Source organism: Pseudophryne corroboree, chromosome 12 (assembly GCF_028390025.1).
Source record: "Pseudophryne corroboree isolate aPseCor3 chromosome 12, aPseCor3.hap2, whole genome shotgun sequence".
In the NCBI taxonomy this organism is placed as follows: Eukaryota; Metazoa; Chordata; class Amphibia; order Anura; family Myobatrachidae; genus Pseudophryne; species Pseudophryne corroboree.
The window spans coordinates 34461768-34488644 of record NC_086455.1 but is presented as its reverse complement, the minus strand read 5'-3'; positions in this window follow the sequence as shown (position 1 = coordinate 34488644).

Here is a 26877-nt window from a genome sequence, read left to right as displayed (position 1 = left end):
AAATTCCTCCCTTGCCCAGGATGATGAAATTCCTAGTTTTGGCCATGCAGAGACCACCCAGGAATACTGCACATGTTTATACTAATAGGCATCATACCTATTCCATGAATGTGCAGGTGGTGTGTGATGAAAAACTAAAAATCATGAGTGTTGTGACTGGCTGTTCATAATGCCATGATGTCCACATCCTTAGAAATTCATCCCTGTCTGTAAAATTTGAGGCAGGTCAAATGCCATAGGGATGGTTTTTGGATAAGCTACCTGTATGTGTTAATGAAGCAGCTATTAGTACTTGTTGCTATATTGTTCTAATTCGTTCCCCCCAAGAGGTGATTTAGGCTATGGCAGTTGCCCCTGGATTCTGACTCCATTGTCAGATCTGCATACTCCTGATGAGCATAAATTTACTGAGGCACATATAGCCATCTGATCCATGACAGAACACACCTTATTATTATATCATCCAGAAAAAGTGACTGATATTGTGCTATGCTGCTGTCTATTGCATAATCTCACATTAAATCAACCACTAACTGCAGATTATGCAATAAACAGTGAGCAGGCAGAGGATTTGTTACTAACAAATGACTATGTGAGCACAAAAAGGGAAGGCAGGCAGGAAGGCAGAATAGGGCTACACTTGCTGCAAACTATTTCAGCTGTAAATATTTTTTATTATTAAATAGCACAAGTTTTTATTCTACAATTAGGTGTTCATGTCTAAAACAATGTAAAGAGATATTTCCCTTTTCAATTAGTGTGCATGTGATACATTTGGCCCAATAGGAAGGAATGAGAAAGTTGAGTTCAATTTTGCATTTGATTTTGCAATCGATTTGGCAGGTGATTTCATGTTCGTTTTTGGTAAGGAATTCCAAAACTTAAACACAAAATCCCTTGTTAAAATCAACCAATATTGAATTTGATTTGAAAACCTAATGCAAAATAGAATATTAGTAAATGAGGGATTTTTAAGGGATTTTGCAGTTCAATTAGAATAGATTTCAGTCGATTATTTTGATTCATAAAAGTGAATCCAGAATCAAACCTTAGTAAATTTACCACCATGTGTCAATTGCTTCAGCCGATCACGGAAATATCCTGTGGTACAATTGATTATTTTGCTCATTGCTAATTTAAAGAACAATCATATTTAAAAAAAAAAATTCTATTAAGACTTGTCAATGTATTAATGTTAGATCATACGCGCAGGCAGGGGAAGTTTCCGAGTACCTGAAAACCCCCCCTGGCCGCCGATCTAAAAGCTGGCTGATTTTTTTTTTTATTGTGGGTCCTGGACAGGCGAGACCCACCTGCAGTCCTTAGGGCCAGTGATCGCAGCACGCACAAAAGAAGTATGCTGCCGGGAACATGAGATCGGGAGCATGAAGAGCTGTGCGAGGACCAGTGACCGCAGAGAGGACCCCTTTCAGGAGGATAGTTGCCCACAGCATTGCCTGACTGGACGGAGCCCCTGGAAGAGCTGCTGCTGGTGGACAGCAGCCCACAACAGACTTAGCACAAGACACCCATCCTGACATGGAAAGTAGAGGAGCAGTGCTGGCCGGTGAGTGACTGGTATTGCAGGCACTGTGGAGGACACCCCGCCTACCCGGAGAAGGTCCCTGGAAAGACACCCGGCTGCATAGGACGGCGCAGACAAAAGCGGAGAGGGAGACCCCAGCAGAGAGCCAAGAGACGACACCGGCTGGCGAACCTGGATGCGGAGCACAGAAGAGGACCTTTGCCGGCGAGACCTGGCACAAAGTGGACAGCCCGGTGCAGTGCTCAGCATCCCGGGCAGTGCTGAAGACCGACAACCAGTCCTGGGTGGCATAAGAGCCCCAGCTTGGGGTGAGAAACTGTTTAAACCCTTGCGCTGCCAACTCTGCCTGAGTAAAGTAATGGTTAGGCTCCCCTGTGTTTTTTCCTCACTGCCCCAGAGTAGTTAATAAGGGGGTAGGCTCAAAGTGCTTTGCATTGTGCTAAAGTTAAAGGGGGTAGGATCCTTTGTTGTTATCCTCTTCCCCATTGTTTAACTTATAAAGGGGGAAGGTTCCCCTTATCCTGCTGGTTAGTGCAGGGATACAACGGCTCCCCTGGTCCTCCACTTTAGGTAAGCTATCTGTCCAGCCGTGCAGTGGTGCTTTTCCTCCGAGGACCCTCTTTCCGCGTTGCTGGCTCTCTTTTAAGGAACCTCAGTCACTTTGGGACCTCCTCTGCCCCCTCGGCTCCTCACTACCACTGGCTACTGGGTCCTCAGCGACAAGCCACCCTCTGGTCACTCTGCCCTACAACACGGGGACGGGTGATAATGATGGTGGCAGTGCTTTCTGTTTATGGAGGGGGGGTATTCAGTAGCTGAGCTCTTTTTCTTTGGTTCTGTAACCAATTATTTGAAAACCCCCATTTCAAAATCCTGCGTTTGCCACTGTAGATGGCTATTATTCTACATTAATTCAATTATTTAATAATTTAATGTACAATTGATTAAGCACACTGTCATTTTTATCTAATAAATGCTACATTACTTATTTATTTTTTTTAAATAGGGAATGGAGCAGCTTCAATTTCAGGAAGATGTAATCAAATATTACATATATTTGTACAGCAGTTCATTCGATCACTTGATCCAAGATATTAATATTTATTAAATCATTCACATTAATCTTTTTGATGTTTAATTAAGACAATAATGTTTGAGTCTAAATATTGTTTTTGTTTTTTTTACTTTATTTCCTTTATCCTGTTGTGTTAATTGTTGGTGATCATATAAGTGTTTTTCATAAGGTATACAGTATCTTTGCTGTGCTTAACTCAAGGGCTGCTTCAGGAACTGTGATTATTGCAATTACAAACAAAAATAGTGATATGAAAGAAATTACAAACTATAGGCTAAACTAGAAATGTTATTGAAGTAGAATGTGAAATGTTAATGAAGTGGAATAAAAGTTAGCTCAAACTGAACAGGATAAATATGCTTTTAGAGTCCTTTATATGATTTTTTTTTTTCATATCCACAATTAGATGAATGAATAATATAAAGCTAGAACAGTGTTTGTTCAAAAGAACATCTTCTCCTAGCTGACAATTTTCTCTGTTAGAATAGGGTCAGCATTAGAAACTGGGTTGTCTTGACGGACCCCTATTTGGCCACAGAAAAAAATAGAACATTGACTTACTGGAGCTTCTTTAATGGTTGTTCTGCAATGGCAGACAACAGTCTACCTATTACCACCCGCTATAGGCCCTCATTCCGAGTTGTTTGCTTGCTAGCTACTTTTAGCAGCCGTGCAAACACATAGTCGCCGCCCATGGGGGAGTGTATTTTCACTTTGCAAGTGTGCGATCGCATGTGCAGCCGAGCGGTACAAAAACATTTTGTGCAAAACAAGACCAGCCCTGTAGTTACTTATCCTGTGCGATGATTCCAGCGACTGAGGTCCTGGAATTGACGTTAGATACCCGCCCTGCAAACGCTTGGACATGCCTGCATTTTCCCTACGACTCCCAGAAAACAGTCAGTTGACACCCATAAACGCCCTCTTCCTGTCAATCTCCTAGCGATTGGCTGTGCGAATGGAATCGTTGCTAGAAGCAGTGCACAACAATGATGCTGTTTGTACCCATACGATGCGCGTACGCATTGCAGTGCATACGCATGCACGTTTTTTTACCTGATCGCTGTGCTGCGAAAATTGGCAGCATGCGATCAACTCGGATTGACCCCCATAGTCGTAGAAGAATCAAAGCTTGGAGAGATAAACTGGAGAAATATAAACTACGAACCAGTCAGTGCCCAACTGTCATTTTTCAAACACAGGGGCAGATATATTAACCTGGAGAAGGCATAAGGAAGTGATAAACCAGTGATAAGTGCAAGGTGATAAACGCACCATCCAATCAGCTCCAATATGTAAATGAACAGTTAGGAACTAATTGGCTTGTACGTTTATCACCTTGCACTTAGCACTGGTTTATCACTTCCTTATGCCGTCTCCAGGCTTAATACATCTGCCCCAATGTGTTTCAAATGACAGTTGTGTAAAGTGACAGTTAGGAGCTGATTGGTTGGTACTTTTTCTCACTCCAAGTTTTGGTAAATCTTCTAAGAGACTTTGGCCAGCCCATGTGAAGCTCCAACAGTTTACACCGTCCCAACTTCACTCCCATTTCCACCAACTCCCTGACTTAGAGACCACAAAAATGGGCTGCATGCTGCCCATGAGCTGTGTAGTGAGTATTGCAATTTAAAGGGAATAAGTGTCTCATTCAAAAATAGGGTTGAATATGAAAATAATTTATTTTATATAAATACCCTCTGAAATAAGAGTTGTTGATTTTGCTAAAACAGCAGTAGAAATATAAATCTATACTTCCTGTTTAGCTTGGTAGTTACCTTGTCTTATGAATGGTGCATTAAATGTATGAAGTTATTATTATTTTTTTTATTATTATTACATTTTATTTATAAGGCGCCACAACTGTTTCGCAGCGCCGTACAAAGTACAGCACATGGAGACAAAACTTAGCATTACAGTAAATAAATAAATAACAAAAATAGAGTACAGGTAACAAAGAGCACCACAATTCTCAAAACATAATACAGCTAGGATGTAAGTAGCGAGGGAGTAATCACCGTACTACTTGGGGCTGTCGGCCATAGATAGATATGAGCCTTTACCAGCAGGAGAAAAAGCAGGAAAAGATGGTCGCTGAGTAGGAAAGAGCTGCGAGTGAAATGTGTTGAGAAGAGGGCTTTGACAACAAGAGGAAAGAGGGCCCTGCTCTGAAGAGCTAGCAATCTAGTGGGAAGGGGCGACAGACAGATGACATGAGGTGCAAGCAAGCAGGTGGTAGCCTGATGGCAGTATGTAAGCAAAGCAGAGATGTTCAAGGCATGAGGCAGGATGGATGGAGGAGCAGCCTCAAGACTGGGTTATGCATTGGAAGAGTACGCCTTGATGAATACTGTAGGTGGGTTTTCAGTGCCCGTTTGATGCTTTGCAAGGTCGGGGAGAGTCTAATGGAGCTAGGGGGGGGGCACGTTCCACTGAAGGGGTGGAGCACAGGCAAAATCTTGAACTCGTGTATGGGAAGCAGTGACCACGGTAGTGGAGAGGCGACGGTCATTGGTCAACCGTAGTGGGCGGGAGGGAGTATGAAGGGAGAGGAGGTTGGACATGTAGGGAGCAGTGGAATTAGAGATGACCTTGTATGTGAGGGTGAGGAGTTTGAAGAAGATTCTGAAGGGGAATGGGAGCCAGTGTTGATTTTTTCGAAGGGAAGTGGCAGATGTGGAGCCGCAGGAGAGGAAGATAAGCCTAGCTGCGGAGTTGAGGACAGATTGAAGGGGAGTGAGATGGGAGCAAGTGAGGCCAGTGAAGAGAACATTGCAGTAGTCGAGTCGTGAGATGACCAGTAAGTGGATGACCAGTTAAGTGAAAATGGCTTAATTAAGTTACTCTCTTTATAGCTATAATGTACATAGACCCATCTGAATAGACACAATCACACATAAACACACAACTCACTCCAGCTAAGCTCCTTAGGCATTAGGAGGATTGATGCATACAGCATGTTTCTGAATTGTCCATAAGTGTCTATTCTCTGCTTTAGAGCATGCCCAGTTTGAAATGCAAGATAGGTCTATAAAAATGATTTTAATTTAACTTTACACGGCAATGTCTATACATTTATTCTTTCTGCTATTTGGATTCCAAATAGCAATTACTTTAGTTCAGAAAAAAAAAAAAATTGCCCTTGGCGCAGGAAGTTCACGAGGGAGCACATACTGTATAATATTATCTTAAATGGAGCTGCAGGTTTCAAGAAAAGGGAATGTCTTAAGTTCAGAATTACTAAAAATTGCAAACTGGTGATGAATGAAATGAAATTAACTGACATTACACAATTTATTGAAAAAACATAAAAACAACAATCTATAATAAAACGTACAGGTATCTGCTGTGGGATCCGGTCTCTAGGTCGACAGTAACTAGGTCGACACTATCTAGGTCGACCACTATTGGTCAACAGTAACTAGGTCGACAGGGTTTCTAGGTCGACAGGGTCTCTAGGTTGACATGTTCTAGGTCGACAGGTCAAAAGTTCGACATGAGTTTTTCACAATTTTTTTCTTTTTTTGAACCTTTTCATTCTTAACAGTCCATGTGGACTACGATTGGAACGGTAACCTGTGTCAAGCGAAGCGGTAGCGGAGCGAGGCACCTTGCCTGAAGCATGGCGAGCGAAGCGAGCCATGCGAGGGGACACAGTGCACTAATTGGGGTTCCCGGTCACTCTACGAAGAAAACGACATAAAAAAAAACATAAAAAACTCATGTCAACCTTTTGACCTGTTGACCTAGACCATGTCGACCTAGAGACCCTGTAGACCTAGTTACTATCGACCAATAGTGGTCGACCTAGACACTGTCGACCTAGTTACTATCTACCTTCCATATCACACCTGTCTGCTGTATCTCTGTGCTAATTTTTCTGTTCTCAAAGGTAATTGCAGTTTCAGTTTTCTATTAGAGAACTCTGTCTTGCTGTACAACTGCTCTAAGGCTTGGTACGCAATAGGATCGGTCGGAAAAACTTTTTATCGAGGATCAAATTCTAATAGTAAGACAAAGTTGCCTCTTTGGGACAATAAAATGTGTAAAAAATTTCAGCTCGATCGGGTAATGGTGGTCATTCCGAGCTGTTCGCTCGCTAGCCGCCCTCTAGGAGTGTATCTTAGCTTAAGCAGAATTGCGAACGAAAGAGTAGCAAAATTGCTACTAAAAAAATTCATGCAGTTTCTGAGTAGCTCCAGACCTACTCCTAGATTGCGGTCACCTCAGTCCATTTAGTTCCTGTTTTGACGTCACAAACACGCCCTGCGTTCGGCCAGCCACTCCCCCATTTCTCCAGCCACTCCTGCATTTTTTGCCTGACACGCCTGCTGTTTTTTGCACACTCCCTGAAAACGCAGAGTTGCCGCCCAGAAACACCCACTTCCTGTCAATCATACTACGAACACTCGAGCGACTGAAAAACGTCGCTGGAGCTTGGGTAAACTACAAAGTTTTGTGTGAAAGTACTTAGCGCATGTGCGCTGCGTACCATGCACATGCGCATAATTGCCGATTTTTCACTTGATCGCTGCGCTGCGAAAAACAGCAACAAGCGAACAACTCGGAATGACCACCCATGTCAGAAGCAGAGGTCTAAATTTAGGTTTTTTTTGTAAAATAACACAAAAATTGCAATTGCTGGGATGCTGCCCAAATTAAGGCTGGGCTAGAGACATGTTGGAACCTGCTCCTGTGGCTATCGTCAGTCACTCCCCCACCAGCCGATTGGCCCCACAGTGGCTATAGAGAGGCTCAAACACTGCCGAAATATGGGCCAGGCTAGAGACATGTTCAGACCATCACATGCGACTTGTGTTTGCAACTTGTGACTGGTAGCACACTTTAGCCTCTTTGTCATTCTCTGTTGTGGATCGTGCTTAGACGATTCTGTAGCAATAGCATTCAGGTGTTCTTGGGGTAGAGAGGTTTTCTTCATGTTTGCTACTGCTTATTACATATTTGTGTGATTATTGCAAGTAATCATGGCTCTGTCCAAATTTTCATTATGTCAGACATTTAATTGCCCCCTGTTTGGCAATCCAAGAGATTTAGTGTCCTCTCAGCTTTCCACTTATGAGGATGTCTTTAAATGTTGTTTCCATTAATCAGATGCGACCACACCAGCAAGTGCTTTATCTGACCTGGTCGCACAGGATGTGACCAGTCATATAGACAGTGTGTGCAGCTGCAGGGAGATAAATTTCCCTCTGCTGCCGCTATTAGACTCCCCGAACTCTCCTACTCAGTGACTGGTCGTGATGTTTCTGATGTTCCTGATGTTCCATTGGTGCCGACTGATGTTCTGATGTTTAAAAAATACAAATATATATAGAAAGTTTTAACTAAAATCATTTTGGATAAGGTCAAATACATGTTCTTTATTAAATTCAATCATAAAAAATGTCAATTTCCGAGCTATTTTTGAAAAAAACACCCATCAGTTAAGTGGTTATAGAGAGTGGTAGAAAGAAACAAGGAACCACAATTTTTGGTGATTGCCGACAGAGTAACAAAGAAAGCAGGGACGTGCAGTCAGGGGAGGCAGGGGAGGCAGTGCCTCCCCTGTCATAAATGATTAAAATAATAGAAAGAAGATACTTATGACACATACGGTATGCCGGCAGTCGGGATTCCGGCGCCGGTATGCTGGTCGCCGGGAGCCTGGCCGCCGGCATACCCTACTACACCCCAATAGACTGCCTATCACCCCACCAGGGACAATACTAGGAACAGGTATACAGGTTACATATTACTTCATGTACTTTTTAAACATATGTGATTTTAATGCTAATTGCAAGCTAATTGTCACTTACTATTTCTGTGATATACATGGGATATTTGCCATATGAAAGTGTTTTAATATATTAGCCATGCCATCTCTTTTATATTATTCTGTTGAGCGCTGTTTCATCATGTATTTTGTTTCAGGGCGTAACTAACCTCTACGTATCAACAGCTGCTGTGGAAACGCTGCCCTTGTAGCACCTGGAATAGGGGCACAGGTTCTCATACTCTGTCCTCAGGACCCCACACGGTCCATGTTTTCCAGGTCACCTGTAGATTTTTAAAATGTGACAGTTGGTGACACACAGTGCAGCTGCTGGGTGACATGGAAAACGTGAACCGTGTGGGGTCCTGAGGACCGAGTTTGAGAACCACTGGGTTAACATACTATTTTCCTCAGTCTCTCTCTCCCTACCTGTGTCTGTCTCTCTTTGTCTCGGTCTCTTTCTCTCCATGTCTGTCTGTCTATCTCTCCTTGTGTCTGTATCTCTCTCCATGTCTCCTCCTACCTCCCAATGTCTGTGTGTGTCTCTCTCTCTCTTCCTGTATCTCTACCTCCCCATGTCTGTCTCTCTTGGTCACTGTGTCTGTCTCTCCATATCTCCTCCCTCCCCATGTCACTCCTCTCTTTCTCTCTCTCTCTCTCTCTCTGTCCGTCTCTCTCTCCGTATGTCTGTCTGTCTCTCTCCCTGTGTCTGACTCCGCGTCTCTGTATCTCTCTCCATGTCTCTTTCTGTCTCTCTCTCCATGTCTGCTCCCTCCCCATGTCTGTGTATCTCACTCTCTCTCCCTGTATCTCTCCCTCCCCATGTCTGTCTCTTTCTCCATGTCTTATCCCTCCCTGTGTCTGTCTGTCTCCCCATATCTGTCTCTCTTTCCCTGTGTCTGTTTCTCTTCATGTGTGTCTCTATCCCTCCTCATGTCTGTCTGTCTCTCTCTCCCCATGTCCATTACTCTTTCCATGTTTGTGTCTCTTTGTCCCTGTCTCTTTCTCCCACCCAAGTTACTCTCTTTCCAGAACTGTCTCTCAGTATGTATGTCTCTCTCTCTCAACATGTCTGTGTCTCACTCCCTCCCCCCCCATGTCCCCCTCTCTCCCCATGTCTGTCTGTCTCTCCCTCCCCATGTCTCCTTGGCTCTGTGTTTATATCACACACACACACACACACACACACACACACACACACACACACACACACTGGGTTGGAGGTTTCCATATATGTGCACTCTCTTCTATTTCTATCTCTCTCCCTCTCTCTCATATCTGGAACCCCCCCTAAAAATCCTGCATTTGAAGAGAACTGGGACAGACAGCTCCAGTGATGAGGAGGGCACTGCTGCGGGCAGCCAGAAAACGAAGAGCCTTATGTACACCGACCCGATCGCAGGCCACGCCCATGCTCCCCTGGACTACGCAGAGAACACCAGAGGAGCGGAACCCATAACTTCTGCTGAGGCTGTCTGTCCGTCCTGTGTGAGCTTGCATGGAAGGAGCACCGGTGGCTGGGACCCGGGAGCTGCATAAGAGGAGGTGAGATCCCATACTGCCCACTTTTTCCCTTCACTACTCCCATCCTGCCCCCCCCCTTCTATTACTCTCTGCCTGTCCCCCTATTCTGCAGTACTGTTACTCCAATCCTGCCCCCTACTCTCCACCAGTACTACTCCCAGTCTGCCAGCCTGCTCCTCCTCCCTCTCTCTCCCTCTAGTCTCTCCTTATTCCTCCTCTCTCTCTCTCTCTCTCTCTGCCATCTCCCTCTATTTCTCTCTCTCTCCTGTTTCCTCGCTATTCCTCTTTCCCGTATACCCTATTTCTATTCTCTCTTTGCCATCTCCTCTATTCCTCCTCTCCCATCTCCCTCTATTCCTTCTCTATCTTCCTTCTGCCCCCTATTCCATCTCTCTTCCTTCTCACCCTATTCCTCTCTCTCGCTCTGCCATCTCACCCTATTCCTCCTCTCCCATCTCCCTCTATTCCTTCTCTATCTTCCTTCTGCCCCCTATTCCATCTCACTTCCTTCTCCCCCTATTCCTCTCTCTCGTCTATCCCTATTCTTCCTGTCTCCATATTTCAACTCTCTCTCCCATCTCCCCATATTCCAACTCTCTGTCTCCCATAAATTTATAAAAATTGACAATGTATTAGCCACCTGCTCATCACAAGTCTGATGAGCAGGAAGGCTGCATGCACTGGCGGCATTAGAATGAGATGCAGATTAGCAGCTGGGGGTCAGGCAGTTGATGGCAGCGATTTTGTAGGTCATTGGCAGGGTTGGCACCCATTAGTGGCGGCAGTAGTGGGCATTGGTACGGCGGCAGAAGATGACATCGTCTGGACTCCACAGAGATTATGGCTGCAGTGCCTCACCAGCCACTGACCTCACCGCACGCCACTGAAAGAAAGTGATTAATATTTATGAAAAAGCATCTATTCCTTCTGTCTTTTTCACAAGTGTCGTACAAATAATTGCAGAGTACCACAATAAAGACAGGATAGTAAAAAGGGGATTGTATAACACTCACAGAAGTCCAGCTCTTCAAAATCATGCTGACGACTTTAAGACAAATGTATGTAAACTGTCTGACATTGCGGTCTGCAAGTGCAAAGATTTTCTTGCTCTTGTCCAAAGGCTTGGAAAGTTCCTTTAAAGGATCAGGCTTTCTTCCTTGACCACTTACCTGCCAAAGATTTGGTGTGAGTGGAAGAGCGATGATAGCTATTTCTGTGCTTATAGATGTCGGTCTAATATCCACAGATTCTCCCAACCTCATAATAGATGAAAATAAAATTAGATGAAAGAAACAAAACGTACGAAAAAAATTTAAACTGACAGTTATATATTTTTCCGCTCAAAGCCTTATACTTTGATGGTCAAAAGGACAACACCCTTACTCAAGTGAAAAAAGGAGCAAAATTCTACCTAAGCTCTATCAAAGAGGAGCATATTTCCATTTTAACTGAGCCTGGATCCAAATATGTAAGGCGTGTAGTACATAAATCAGGGAATGCACGTGACATTTGCGACAAGACCCATGAAGTTTTGATTTAAGAAGGAGGTACCGAGGAACATTTAGTCATAGGTTGTGATGGCACAATTGTCAACACAGGAGGGAAGAAGGGTGTTGTTTGATCCCTGGAAGACAAGCTTAGTTGACCACTTCAGTTGGTAATATGTTTCCTCCCCTTTTAGCAAACTTTTCAAAGTCTCTGTGAAGTAACGGATGGGGTCACATCTGGCCCAAAGTCATTCACTTGTCCTGTTGGTTCAAAACTGAAGGGTTGTGAATCTCTATCAGTAGTCCATTACACAGCAATTGATTGTAGCTTACCTGATATTTCATCTGCAGATCTGAGCAAGGATAAGAAATACTTGCTACAAATCTCTAGGGTGATTTAATCTGGCACTTGTCCACCTGATCTGAGTTTTCGTGATTCTGGTAGTCATAACCATGCTTGCTGGCTGACCTGTGCTAACTATATATATCTACTGAAAGGCCCTCAGTCAAATTGAAAGATATCACAAAGTACTTACTTTAAGGTTACATTCCAATGAGGTTCAAAATAAGGAGCAGCTTCTTATTTAAGGATGGACCAAGGCCCTTCTTTGATTATATCCAGCGTACTCGGTAGCTACGCTAAAGGTACTTAAGTGTTGTTGATGATTGGATTGTCCGAAATGCTTTCTTTACTTCCCCAGAAAAATGTGCTTTTAGCCATGACAACAGACGAGAGGCTCATTTAGGAGCATTAAGTAAAATTGTAAGCAAAAATTTTGAGTACAGTTTTTTAAGCCCGAGAGATTAGCGGATGTGGAAATGTACCAAGCTGTGTTCTGCCGAAAATCAATTTATCTGCATACGACTACCACAGAATGATCTATAAATTGTTGTTCCTCTATTAAAACTTTTACTCCACCATTTATCAAGAATATACTGAACCATGAGTATGGAAACTAGGAATTCTCCTATCCCTGTCACTCTGTTGCAGTGGAATGTTTAGTCAAGCTCATTATAGAAACATCTGTTCAAGCCTGCGGCAGTGAAGCAAGGGATGGCTTCATCCACTACTCATTGTTATCCTGACAAACAGTCCCAAAGTTTGACAACTTGAGCCAGTATGCTGTGTAAAAGTGTCCATTAGCACTAGATGGTAGGGCGATAAGTAGAGCGATTGTTAATTTTTTTCCATAATATAAAATGTGTAAATATAAATATAAAAAAATAAAACATTTCAAAATTTCAAAAAGAAACAAATGGAACACAATGTGTAGCCACCTCCATGTGGTGAATTCTAGATCACTGTGTTACATCAAAAAGTGGGCGAAGATCTGCACAAATGGCAATCTTATCTCATAAATCAAACTGTTCTACCACCACAAAATCAGCTGATAGTGGCTTCGCCTCTAATTTAGCGCACAAATAACCCTACTGAAGACACAGTTAAACCAAGTGCCTTAGAAAATATTGACATTTTTGAGTGTTTTTATCTGAAAAATTACCAAAATTCAGGCCTCTGCTTCCAACTGAAAATATTAACAAATCAAGCTGAATTTTTTTTCATGTTTTATTGTCCCAAAGAGGCAACTTTTCTACGATAGTAGAATCCGATCCTCGAATAAAAAGTTTCTACCTGACCCGCCGACCGAGCTGCTGATTCAAATAATTACATACACTTACCGATTGACTATATGATACTGTATGCCTGGACAGACATCAAGAGTTGTTCAGGTTCAGGCATTATATTGTAAAATCACGTTAATTAGGTGCCACCATTATTAGAAGTGCTGTAAGTCACAATGGGGGTAATTCCAAGTTGATCGCAGCAAGAAATTTTTTATCAGTTGGGCAAAACCATGTGCACTGCAGGGGAGGCAGATTTAACATGTGCAGAGAGAGTTAGATTTGGGTGTGGTGTGTTCAATCTGCAATCTAATTTGCAGTGTAATTTTTTTTTTTTACCCTGCACAGATATAAAATAACTCACCCAAATCTAACTCTTTCTGCACATGTTATATCTGCCTCCCCTGCAGTGCACATGGTTTTGCCCAACTGTTAAAAAATGTCCTGCTGCGATCAACTTGGAATTACCCCCCATGTGTAAAAAAATTAAATGTGTTTGTTGTTCAGGTTCAGGAATTATGTTGTAAGTAACTAGGTGTTTCATCGCGCCCTACGGGTGAACTTCACACAGTCCCAAGGGGCTACGCCCCCTTAACCAGTAGCGGATCTTGTCACGGGCAAGCAGGACTTTTGCCTGGGGCTCCGCCTTCCGGAGGGCGCAGGCGCCATCCGGAGGGCGCCGCACCATGGCAAGATCTGCTACTGCTGTGCTGCCCGCTGTGTCCCCCGCTGGTCTCCCGCTGTGAAGGGATTTAGACGCTACGTGTCTAGTTTCCCTTCGTGGAGAGGACCTTTGCTGTGCGGTGCGCGATGACGTCATCGTGCACCGCACAGCATAATTGAAGTCTAATGTCTGTCTATGCCAGATCCGAAGGAGAGGAGCAGCGCCGGCAGAGGTCTGCAGCGGGCGGTAATCAGGAGCGGGGATAGTAAGTATTCATTTTTAATTTTTTTTCTCTTTCAGCGGTGCTACTGTACTGTACAGGGGGCGTAACTGACCACGCCTCCTGTATGAAGCCACGCCCCTATTTTCCGCCCGGGGCGCCAAAAGAGCTAGAACCGGCCCTGCCCTTAACCCTTGCACGCCTTTCTGGGGTTCAATATTTATATTATATGGAGTATTACCTGCATTCCTTTGTTAGTGGTGAAATATTGCACAATTAAAGGGCGTGCAATGGTGAAGGAGGCGCAGCCCCTTGTGACGGCGTGAACAGCGCCTGCGGGCACAATGTACAGAATGTAGCGGGTGCGGGGGGGACTGCAGATGGGGGAGGGTGTCTGTAGATACTGCGGGTGGAGGGGGGGGGCAGAAGCGGGGGGGGCCCGGATGGGGAAGGGTCGGGAGGTGCTGCAGGTGGGGGAGGGGCAGAGGAGTGGGGGCTGCAGATGGGGGAAGGGTCAGGAGGCACTGCAGGTGGGGGAGGGGCAGGGGTGCCACAGGTGGGGGATGGGCAGGTGCGGGGATGTTGCGGATGGGTGAAGGGTTCCGGAGGTGCTGTGGGATTGGAAGGGGTGGGGGTGCCGGGGGTTGGGTAGGGGGTCTGGAGGCGCCGCGGGTGGGGGAGGCAGGGCCGGCTCTACCATTAGGCAGCTTTAGGTGGCTGCCTAGGGGCACCGGCTCCTGGAGGGCACCACTAAATTCATCTAGCAAAACACTGAAGGATGATTCTGTGTGCGGCCTCCTCCTTACACTGCGCAGGTTGCTGCTGCAGGTCTAATCAGGTGCAGCCGTCACTATCAGGCTGTACCACAGAGTGCCTCAGCGCTTCCTCCGTGCTAACAAGTGTAACATCATGTCATATGAAGGCACATAGGAGGCGGATGTAACTATGGCTCCCCAAGGGGCGCTCCCACGGCCGCTGCTGATAGTCCTGATGCAGGCCCCTGGATCCCAACTTTCCAGCAGCATGCAGCACCTGACTACATGTCTGCACCTGCAGCGTCGCAGTAATGCTGCTGCTGCCTGTAAGATGTGCTGTACCAGTTATGAGGGAAAACAACGAAACAACTATTAGGTAAGTAACCCATGGGGGTTCCTGCAGGACCACAGGCAGTACACACCTTACAGCCTGGTGGGTGGCTTGCTCTTGTAAACAGCATAATAGTGAAACACAGGCACTGGGGTACAATACAGTACATATGGAGGAGGGAGGGCAGTAATTAACTTACAGAGGGGGGATGGAACTCAATAATATTATATATGTATATAATTATGTATGTATACACATACAATTAAATTTCCCACCAGACCCCATATACAGATGCAGTGTATACAAGATAGATAGACAGACAGACAGACAGACAGACAGATTATTCCAGCACTCGGCAAAAAAAATTAAATTGGCCTCAGTATCCTATACAATTGCCAACATGCCAGCTAGCATGTATACATAGGCAGAAAGAACGGTCATCACTCAAGGATTTGAAAGTAAAAGTACTGCATATTGTGAACAAAGTCACAAAAATATACTTTTTCACTTTAAAAGTCTATGAGTGTTGTTTTCTTCTTTCTGTATATGTATAATAATGCAATATACTCTGGTCCATCAAGTGGCTACCTGCATCTTCCATCTGAAAGGTGTGTGGGAGGAGTGAATTGCAGGTTAGGGGGCGCTAGGCTGGAGATTTGCCTAGGGTGCTTAGAGACCTTGCACCGGCCCTGAGGGGAGGGGCAGGTGTGGGTGGTGCGGCGGATGGAGAAGGGGGTCCGGAGGTGCTGCAGGTGGTGAAGGCGCAGGTGCGGGGGTTCCATGGGTGGGAGAGGGGTGGGTGTGGGGAGGGACCATGGATGGTGGAGGGTGTCAGTAGATGCTGCGGGTGGAGGGGGTGCAGGTGTGGGGTGGATGGTGGAGGGGTTCTGGAGGTGCTGTGGGAGGTGAAGGGGTGGGGGAGTGGGAGCCGCGGGTGGTGTAGGGGGTCTGGAGGCACAGCGTGTGGAGTAGGGGTGGGGTGCCGCATGTGGTGGAGGGGAAGGTGCAGAGGTGTGGTGCATTGGGGAGGGGTCTGGAGGCGCTGCGGGAACTGTACCTGCCAAAAAGGTAGTTGGAGGGTATGCAGTAACAGGGCCAGGACAGGGGTGACAGGGTCAGAACAGGGGTGACAGGGCCAGGACAGTGGTGACGGGGCAAGAACAGGGGTGATGGGGCAAGCACAGGCGTGACAGGGCCAGGATAGGGGTGACAGGGCCAGGACAGAAATGACAGGGACAGGATAGGGGTGACAGGTTCAGGGTATGGGCGACAGGACCAGGACAGGGGTGACAGGGCCAGGATAGGGTTGACAGGGCAAGCACAGGGGTGACTGGGCCAGGATAGGAGTGACAGGGCCAGGATAAGGGTGACAGGGACAGGATAAGGGTGAAAGGGCCAGGATAAGAATGACAGGGCAAGGCCAGGGGTGACAGGGACATGACAGAACACAGGGCACGGGAGAGATTGGTATTAGGGACAAAACAGTGGTGACAGACAGATGTGTCTTACCAGAGTCACTGCTGCTGGCTGCTGCTGTTCCACTCCAACTTGTTGGGATCTGCTGCTGCTGGAGACTTGGCATGGCTGACTCTCTCAGGTTGGAGTCCTGCTTCCTCTGCCCGCCCGCATGCCTCCCCCCACTCCAGACCTCGCGCGGCTGCCAGGCACTGTGGTAAGGGGAGACTGGGAGTGACTGATTAGCCCCCAGGAGACGCTGCGGCTGGAGGGAGGAGGGGGTCATAGCATGCATGCGGCGCGGACCTCATGACTGCCGGGCACTGTGGTAAGGGGAGATTGGGAGTCACTGGTTAGCCCCCAAGAGACGCTGCGGCCGGAGGGAGGAGGGGGTTGGAGCGTGCAAGCAGAGCGGACTTCTGCAGCGCTTCCCACTGGCTAAAGTGTGTTAAGGAGCTGGGCACACCTCACTCCGGGCGGCAGCGCTGCAGCTAGCGGTGGGGTTGCCGGGGCTGGAGATAACAGAGGCAGTACGGAACCTGCACAGCGGCAGGTGCCCCACAAAACTGCAGCTAAGAAGCATGGAGTGTGCTAGAAAGTGACACCCATCCGTGCCAGAGAGCCCCTGCTGAGTGTGCTGATGTGGGGGATCAAGCACACTGTGAGCCGGTGCCTGTCTGTCTGTACGGCATACCCCCTCACACCCCCCATACCTCCCCACTGTCCCGATTTTCACGGGACAGTCACGTCTTTTTGGGTCTGTCCCGCTGTCCCATCCACGGGCCGCAGTGTCCCGCGGTGGGGGGGGGGGGGCAGTTGGGAGGCTCCTGCACTCGCTGCTCTGTGATGAATAGACGCTATGCACTTGCGCATTTGACAAACTCCACCCAGCGTTGTGACTCCGCCCAGCATTAGCAAATGAGGCACAAAGTCACAGATCTGGGCTAATATATAGGAGATATACTGTAATGTTCATTAGGTGCCTCTATTACGACGAGCTGTGAGGAGAATTCATAGAAAAGCAGAAGCAGCAACCCAATACTAGAGCTGTGGCTGCTACCAGGAAAAAGCTTAGCTGATGAGGATGAGTCAACTCAGTGCACCAGACTAAAACAACTTTATGATATCTGGTCAGGCCTAAAAGCATTGGCCCAAATTATTGACACCTCTACCGTGACTCAATCTGATACAGTAACCATCAATAGAATAGTGGAGGATTATTTACACTGTACAAATTAGCATGTCACACAGTACCTTTGAATACTGGTAGAAAAAAGGCAATTTGGAGCCCACTTGTACAAACTAGTTTGCTTTACTTAAGCTGCTCACCCTCCAGTGTGTATTCAGAAAGAGCATTTAGCACAGCTGGGATCTTTGTGAGTGAAGAGCATGGGCTATTTCCTTAAAATGAGGAAAATCTGATGTTCATAAAGATGAACTACAAATTACAAGAGGAAGACCCACCCATCAATTACGTCAAATTACAGAGACTTCTGAAATGGTGTATTCAAGTGGGGATGAGCTAATATTGGGCATGATTCAGATGTGGCTAGAGTAGCTATAGCTGCTGCTTACTTAGAAGAGCTGGTGCAAAATTGCAACTGTTTGGTATGGTGCTGTCATAAAGGAATGTCCTTAAAACTGTGGACTTTCTGATGTTTGGAAGTAGTTACAATAGTTTGTCGATAGTAATTTTATACACAGTCAATATATGAACACCATTATAGTGATAGGACAATACCAACACTTGTAATGTTTCTTAGAGCATTGTAACGGTGTCGGTATTGTAACGTTAAACATGATGCTCTATGAATATGTGTAAAGTTATAATGCCGACACCATTACAATGCTAAGTAATGTTTTATTTTCAATATAATTCTGTCAACATATTGACTGTCAGCAGCATCACTACTGACAATTTGTATGTATCCAATGCAAATTAAAGAAGGTAACTGACAGGACCGAAGTAGTTTTTTGCAAGGTAGCAAATATTTTACACTTTGTGATTTACTGTCATACAGAACATTCTCTTTTTTAGTAGAGATGGGCGGGTTCAGTTCTCTGAGAAGCGAACTCTACCGAACATCACTTCCCAAGCATGGATCCAAACCCGGCTCAGGACTTCTCGCCAGACTCGGAAACCAGAACGAGGCAAAACATCATCATCCTCGCGGGTTTTGGATTCCATGGCGTCGCCGCCATTTTCACTCCAGTCCTGGAGAGTGTAGAGAGAAGATGTGTCTCTCTCCTCATTGAAAGTGGTGTGGCGACCTGCTCTGTCTTACGTGTGTCATTCCAGTGCTGTTTTGTGCTGCATCAGTCCAGTGGCGGTGTCTTGTTCTGCATCAGTCCACTCACAGTGGTGGTATCCCCTGCTGCCATATGTCCAGTGCTGCTGTATAAGTCCAGTCCATTGCAGTGGTGCTGTGTTGTCCTGCATCAGTCCAGTGGTGGTGTCCCTGTGCTGCTGTATAAGTCTAGTGGTACTGCCGTATATATACCCAGTGTAACTGCCATATACGTGCAGTGGTTCTGCCTTATAAATCCAGTGATACTGCTGTATAAAGCCAGTCCAATGGTACTACCGTATAAGTCCAGTGATACTTCCATAGATGTCCAGTGGTACTGCCATATAAGTCCAATGATTCTGCCATATAAATCCAGTCCAGTGGTACTGTCGTATATGTCCAGTGGTACTGTCATATAAATCCAGTGATACTGCAGTATAAATCCAGTCCAGTGGTACTGCCTTATAAGTCCAGTGGTACTGGCATATAATTCCAGTGTTTCTGCCGTATATGTTCAGTGGTACTGCCGTATAAATCCAATGGTACTCCGTATAAATCCAGTCCAGTGGTACTACCGAATAAGTCCAGTGATACTGCCATATATGTCCAGTGGTACTGCCATATAAGTCCAGTGGTACTGCCATATAAATCCAGTCCAGTGGTACTTCCATATAAGTCCAGTGGTACTGCTGTAGAAGTCCAGTGATACTGCCGTATATGTTCAGTGGTACTGCCATATAAATCCAGTGGTACTGCTGTATAAATCCAGTCAAGTGGTACTGCCGTATAAGTCCAGTGATACTTCCGTATATATCCAGTGATACTGCCGTATATGTCCAGTTGTACTGCAGTATAAATCCAGTCCAGTGGTAATGCTGTATAAGTCCAGTGGTAATGCTGTATAAGTCCAGTGGTACTGCTGTATAAGTCCAGTAACACTGCCGTATAATGTCAGTGGTACTGCTGTATAAATCCAGTGGTACTGCCTTATAAATCCAGTCCAGTGATACTGCCATATAAGTTCAGTAACACTGTTGTATATGCTCAGTGGTACTGCCATATAAATCCAGTGGTACTGCTGTATAAATCCAGTCCAGTGGTACTGCCATATAAGTCCAGTTGTACTGCCATATAAATCCAGTCCAGTATTACTGCCGTATAAGTCCAGTGGTACTGCTGTATATGTCCAGTGATACTGCCGTATAAATCCAATCCAGTGGTACTCCCGTATAATTCCTGTGTTGCTGCTGTATAAGTCCAGCGATACTGCCATATACAGTATGTCCAGTGATACTGCCATGTATGTCCAGTGATACTACCGTATAAATCCAGTGGTACTGCCGTATAAATCCAGTCCAGTGGTACTGCCGTATAAATCCAATGGTACTGCCATATAAATCCAGTCCAATGGTATTTCCGTACAAGTCCAGTGGTTCTGCCATATAAGTCCAGTGATATTGCCATATATGTCCAGTGATACTGCCGTATATGTCCAGTGATACTGCAGTATATGTGCAGTGATACTGCAGTATATGTCCAGTGGTACCGCCATATAAATCCAGCAGTCCTGCCGTATAAATACAGTGGTACTGCCGTATATGTCCAGTGGTACTGCCGTATAAATCCAGTCCAGTGGTACTGCTGTATAAGTCCAGTCCAGTGGTGCTGTCATATAAGTTCAGTGGTGCTGTACTGTGCTGTATATTATTTACTCCAAATAAAGGGGTTTTTAATATTTAATCCAAATAATTTTTACAGGGTTTGTCCTGTGTGGTGTAGAGGTATGCTCTCCTGTGCTGCATTTTGTTATATAACTCCAGAAAAACAATGGAGAAAAATTGTTTGGAGGGTAAAATAGGGAAAGATCAAGAACCACTTCCTCCTACTTTTGCTGCTGCTGCTGTTGTTGCTGCTGGGAGTCGATTGTCATCCCAGAGGGGAAGTCGGAAGACCACTTGTACTATTTTTTAACTAAGCAAATGACTGTCCAACAGTCCTTTGCGAGGAAGATGAAATATTACAGCAGTCATCCTGTTGCAAAAGTGGATAACTGAGGCCTTGGCAGCTATGTTTTGGTTAAATGTGCATCTGGTATCCGCCATTAGTGCAGTGGGACTGAAGTGCCACTCCTAGATGGGCCAGGTGTTTTTGCCACACATTTGTATCGCTTAGCTTAGTCATACAGCTACCTCATTGCACCTCTTTTACTTCTTTGCATGATGTGTTGTTTGGGGACTAGTTTTTTTTAAGTGCCATCCTGTCTGCCACTGCAGTGCCACTCCTAGATGGGCCAGGTGTTTGTGTCGCACACTTGTATCGCTTAGCCTAGTCATACATCTACCTCATTGCACCTCTTTTACTTCTTTGCATGATTTGCTGTTTGGTGATTAGTTTTTTTAAGTGCCATCCTGTCTGCCACTGCAGTGCTACTACTAGATGGGCCAGGTGTTTGTGCCGCACCCTTGTGTCGCTTAGCTTAGTCATACAGCTACCTCATTGCGCCTCTTTTACTTCTTTGCATGATGTGCTGTTTGGGGTCTAGTTTTTTTTAAGTGCCATCCTGTCTGCCACTGCAGTGCTACTCCTATGGGCCAGGTGTTTGTGCCGCACACTTGTGTCGCTTAGCTTAGTCATACAGCGACCTCGGTGCAACTTTTAGGCCTAAAAACAATATTGTGAGGTGTGAGGTGTTCAGAATAGAGTGGAAATGAGTGGAAATTATTGTTATTGAGGTTAATAATACCGTAGGATCGAAATTACCCCCAAATTCTGTGATTTTAGTTTTTTTTTTCTCTCCAAAAATCATCCAGATCCAAAACCATATCCAAAACCTGAAAGGGTGGTTTTGGCAAAACCTATCCAGATCTAAAACACGAGCGGGGATCCAGATCTAAAAACCAAAACACAAAAAGTGCACACCGCACATCTCTATTTATTAGAATAACTATTGTTGAAATATAAAGGTTTCATATTCATACATTTTCTGGCAATTGCATTAGAAATTCTGAGCACAGATTATTGCCTTTCACGTAAATTCACAGATGTATTATAGCTGACATCCTCAGATTGTCCCCATTGACAGATTTCTGCTCCTTGTCTCTTTATTGTCTCTCCCTGCAACTGCAAGTTATTTGCAAGCCCCAGTGCACTATTTCTTCAGCAGTTTTGTTTGTGCTTTGTAGATGTGAAGGCTGATCTTAATATACTACCCGATCCTCATGTGGACAGTTAAAGCTGCATCTTTTAATTTTATAAACTTTTAGTAAGCTATGACTGCTGTAAATATCACCGAACAAGTCTTAAAAAAAAATCATACTTCCCATGAAGTCAGTCTACAAAGGTTAAAAAAAAACATTGAAAATGTCAGAAAAACATAAACAAGCACAAAAACAAAGTTGTGTTTAACAGGTTTATGGTAATGACCAAACAGTCAGTCATAATAAATTTTTGTAAACAAAGGGGTTGATGTATCAAGCAATGAGAAGTGGAGAAGTGGACTGGTGGAGAAGTTTTTCATAGTAACCAATCAGCATTGAGGTAACCTCTATCAAGTAAAATCTATAAAAATGATACTTAGAAGTAGAGATGAGCGGGTTCGGTTCTCTGAGAACCGAACCCTACCGAACTTCACGTGTCAAACACGGGTCTGAGCCAGGCTCGGTTGTTCCCGAACGAGACAAAACGTCATCATCCCGCTGTCGGATTCTCGCGAGATTTTTATTCCATATAAAGAGCTGTGCATCACCGCCATTTTAACTTGTGCATTGTAGAGGGTACAGAGAGGACGTGGCTACGTTCTCTCATTGTCAAATCTCAGTATCAGTGCTCAGTATCAGTGCTTATTGCTGCTCAGTAATACTAGTACAGTGTCTCTTGTGCTGCATCTTGCTGCTGTAGGGTGCTGTGGTAGTAGTGTCCTGTGACTGCATGGGTCATCATCATTCCAGTCACAGTGGTATCTGGGGGGGTGACAATTCCAGAGTGTTTTTGTGCTGCTCAGTAATACTAGTACAGTGTCTTGTGCTGCATCTTGCTGCTGTAGGGTGCTCTGGTAGTAGTGTCCTGTGACTGCATGGGTCATCATCATTCCAGTCACAGTGGTATCTGGGGATGGGGGGGGTGGGGGGTGACAATTCCAGAGTGTTTTTGTGCTGCTCAGTAATACTAGTACAGTGTCTCTCTTGTGCTGCACCTTGCTGCTGCAGGGTGCTCTGGTAATAGTGTCCTGTGACTGCATGGGTCATCATCATTCCAGTCACAGTGGTATCTGGGGGGGGGGGGACAATTCCAGAGTGTTTTTGTGCTGCTCAGTATTACTAGTACAGTGTCTCTCTTGTGCTGCAACTTGCTGCTGTAGGGTGCTGTGGTAGTAGTGTCCTGTGACTGCATGGGTCATCATCATTCCAGTCACAGTGATATCTGGGGGGTGACAATTTCAGAGTGCTTTTGTGCTGCTCACTAATACTAGTACAGTGTCTTGTGCTGCATCGTGCTGCTCAGTGTCAGTTCTCAGTAGTATCATCAGTGCTCAGTATCATCAGTGCTCAGTATCATCAGTGCTCAGTATCACCGCTCATTGTCTTGTGGTGCTCAGTAATACTGCATTACTAATACTAGTACAGTGTCTTGTGCTGCATCTTGCTGCTCAGTTCAGTTCTCCATAGTATCATCAGTGCTCAGTATCATCAGTGCTCAGTATCATCAGTGCTCAGTATCACTGCTCATTGTCTTGTGGTGCTCAGTAATACTACATTACTAATACTAGTACAGTGTCTTGTGCTGCATCTTGCTGCTGTAGGGTTGCTGTGGTAGTGTCCTGTCACTGTGCATAGGTCATCATCATTCCAGTCACAGTGGTATCTGGTATCTATCTAGTGGTATCTAATTGCAGACATTACTGCCGTCTAATTCCAGATATATTACTGACATATAATTCCACACATTAAAAAATGGAGAACAAAAATTTGGAGGGTAAAATAGGGAAAGATCAAGATCCACTTCCACCTCGTGCTGAAGCTGCTGCCACTAGTCATGGCCTGCCAACGATTACTGACATGTCTACTGTCACTTCATATGATTCTGTCACCATTGAAAGAATGGTGGATGATTATATGAGTGACAGCATCCAAGTAGGCATGTCAGACAGTCCATACGTATGCTTGCAGGAAAAGGAGGCAATTTTACCATCTTGTACCTCTTTTTTTATTTATCTCTGCATCATGTGCTGTTTGGGGACTATTTTTTAAGTGCCATCCTGTCTGACACTGCAGTGCCACTCCTAGATGGGCCAGGTGTTTGTGCCGCCCACTTGGGTCGCTTAGCTTAGTCATCCATCGACCTCGGTGCAAATTTTAGGACTAAAAATAATATTGTGAGGTGTGAGGTGTTCAGAATAGACTGGAAATAAGTGGTAATTATTGTTATAGAGCTTAATGAAACTATAGGATCAAAATTACCCCCAAATTCTATGATTTTAGCTGTTTTTGAGGTTTTTTTTAAAACTACCCGAATCCAAAACGCATCCGAATACAAAACACGACCGTGGACCCGAATCCAAAACCAAAACACAAAACACGAAAAATGCCCGCTGTACATTTCTAGTAACAAGGGGGTCTCTGCCAGCCTGATGTTTAAAAAAGGGGTCTCTGCCAGCCTGATGTTTAAAAAGGGGGTCTCTATCTACCGTAATGTGTGATAGGGGCTCTCCCTGGTGTAAGTGGCGCTACTGTGTAGCATAATTTGATTAATTGAGACTACTGTATAGTGTAATATGAATTTGTATTATTTTGTGGCCATGCCCCTTCTTCATTAAGCCACGCCCCTATATTTTTGATGCACGACCACTGTGCGCACTGGCCCTGTTTTGTATATGTGGGGAAGGGGGGGCGCCGATGTGGTTTCTTGCACACAGCGCTAAAATGTGTAGTTACCACACTGCAAACACTGCATACTATCTAAACTTTCTAAAGGATAAATCGTGCTATTAGCGTGCAGTTGTGTAACAGGCCTATGATGTTGTTACTTGTTAGCAGTCGTTATTACTCATAAATGGTCCAACAGCTAATGTGGCCTTCTGATATTGATGAAATACATGACAGTCAGGAACTAAACGTGTAATGCAGCATTAAAAAATAATAACAAGTGCAAACAACATCGGCCCTCATTCTGAGTTGTTCGCTCGCTAGCTGCTTTTAGCAGCATTGCACACGCTAAGCCGCCGCCTACTGGGAGTGTATCTTTGCATAGCAGAATTGCAAACGAAATATTAGCATAATTGCGAATAGAAAATTCTTAGCAGTTTCTGAGTAGCTCCAGACCTACTCCTACACTGCGATCAGTTCAGTCCTTTTCGTTCCTGGTTTGGCGTCACAAACACACCCAGCGTTCGCCCAGCCACTCCCCCGTTTCTCCAGACACTCCTGCGTTTTTCCCTGAAACACCTGCGTTTTTCCGCACAATCCCAGAAAACGGGCAGTTACCGCCCAGAAACACCCACTTCCTGTCAATCACACTACGATCAGCAGACCGATGAAGAAACCTTGTTAAGCCGTGAGTAAAATACCAAACTTTTGAGCAAATTTACTTGGCGCAGGCGCACTGCGAACATTGCGCATGCGCAGTTTGCGACTAATCGCTCCGTAGCGAAAAAAAATAATGAGCGAACAACTCGGAATGACCCCCATCATTGTGGAATATGGGTGGTCATTCGCTAGCAGTTTTTAGCAGCCGTGCAAATGCTATGCCGCCTCCCACTGGGAGTGTATTTCAGCTTAGCAGAAGTGCAAACGAAAGGATCGCAGAGCGGCTACAAAGTTTTTTTGTGCAGTTTTAGAGTAGCTCAATACCTACTTAGCGCTTGCGATGTCTTCAGACTGTTCAGTTCCTGTTTTGATGTCACAAACACACCCTGCGTTCGCCCAGCCACGCCTGCATTTTTCCTGGCACGCCTGCATTTTTTCAAACACTCCCTGAAAACGGTCAGTTGACACCCAGAAAAGCCCCTTTCATATCAATCACTCTGCGGTCAGCAGTGCGACTCAAATGCTTCGCTAGACCTTGCGTGAAACTACATAGTACGTTGTAATAGTACATCACACATGCGCATTGCGCCGCATGCGCATGCGCAGAAGTGCCGTTTTTTTGCCTCATCGCTGCACAGTGAACGAATGCAGCTAGCGATCAACTCGGAATGACCACTATGGCCCATTCTATAATCTGGATTTTAAATAAAACTAAAATCTTAAATGTGTGTAAAGTAAAACAAAAACAACTTACTGTTCCTACTAGTGATGAGCGGGTTCGGTTCGTCGGAATTCGAACCCCCCCGAACTTCACCCATTTTACACGGTTCCGAGGCAGACTCGGATCCTCCCGCCTTGCTCGGTTAACCCGAGCGCGCCCGAACGTCATCATCCCGCAGTCGGATTCTCGCGAGATTCGGATTCTATATAAGGAGCCGCGCGTCACCGCCATTTTTCACTCGTGCATTGGAAATGATAGTGAGAGGACGTGGCTGGCGTCCTCTCAGTTCTATGTTCAGGGGGCTGCAAATATCTGTGCTCAGTGTGCTGCAAATATCTGTGCTCAGTGTGCTGCAAATATCTGTGCTAAGTGTGCTGCAAATATCTACGTTCTCTGCCTGAAAAACGCTCCATATCTGTGCTCAGTGTGCTGCAAATATCTGTGCTCACACTGCTTTATTGTGGGGACTGGGGACCAGCAGTATTATATAGGAGGAGTACAGTGCAGAGTTTTGCTGACCAGTGACCAGTGACCACCAGTATTATACGTTATCTGCCTGAAAAACGCTCCATATCTGTGCTGCATTGTAGTATATATGAAAAACAAGAAACAGACAGTTGAGTAGATCCGCGACAAGATAAAACCCCTTTGTTACCATAAATATGGTTAAAGAATAAAACATTTATAAAAAGGGTCTATGAACCAGATACCTATATTTGTTGTGGAAATACGTCACAATCAGAGATTGGTGTTGCTCCCCAGAGTCAGGAAGTCAAAATAGAGATAGAGAGGAAAGAAGACTCTATTTTGGGGGCACTCTTAGAAATACAGGACAGGGTTATTGTTGTCCTAGTTGTCATAAAACATAACCTTTATTTATTCATTTAAAATATA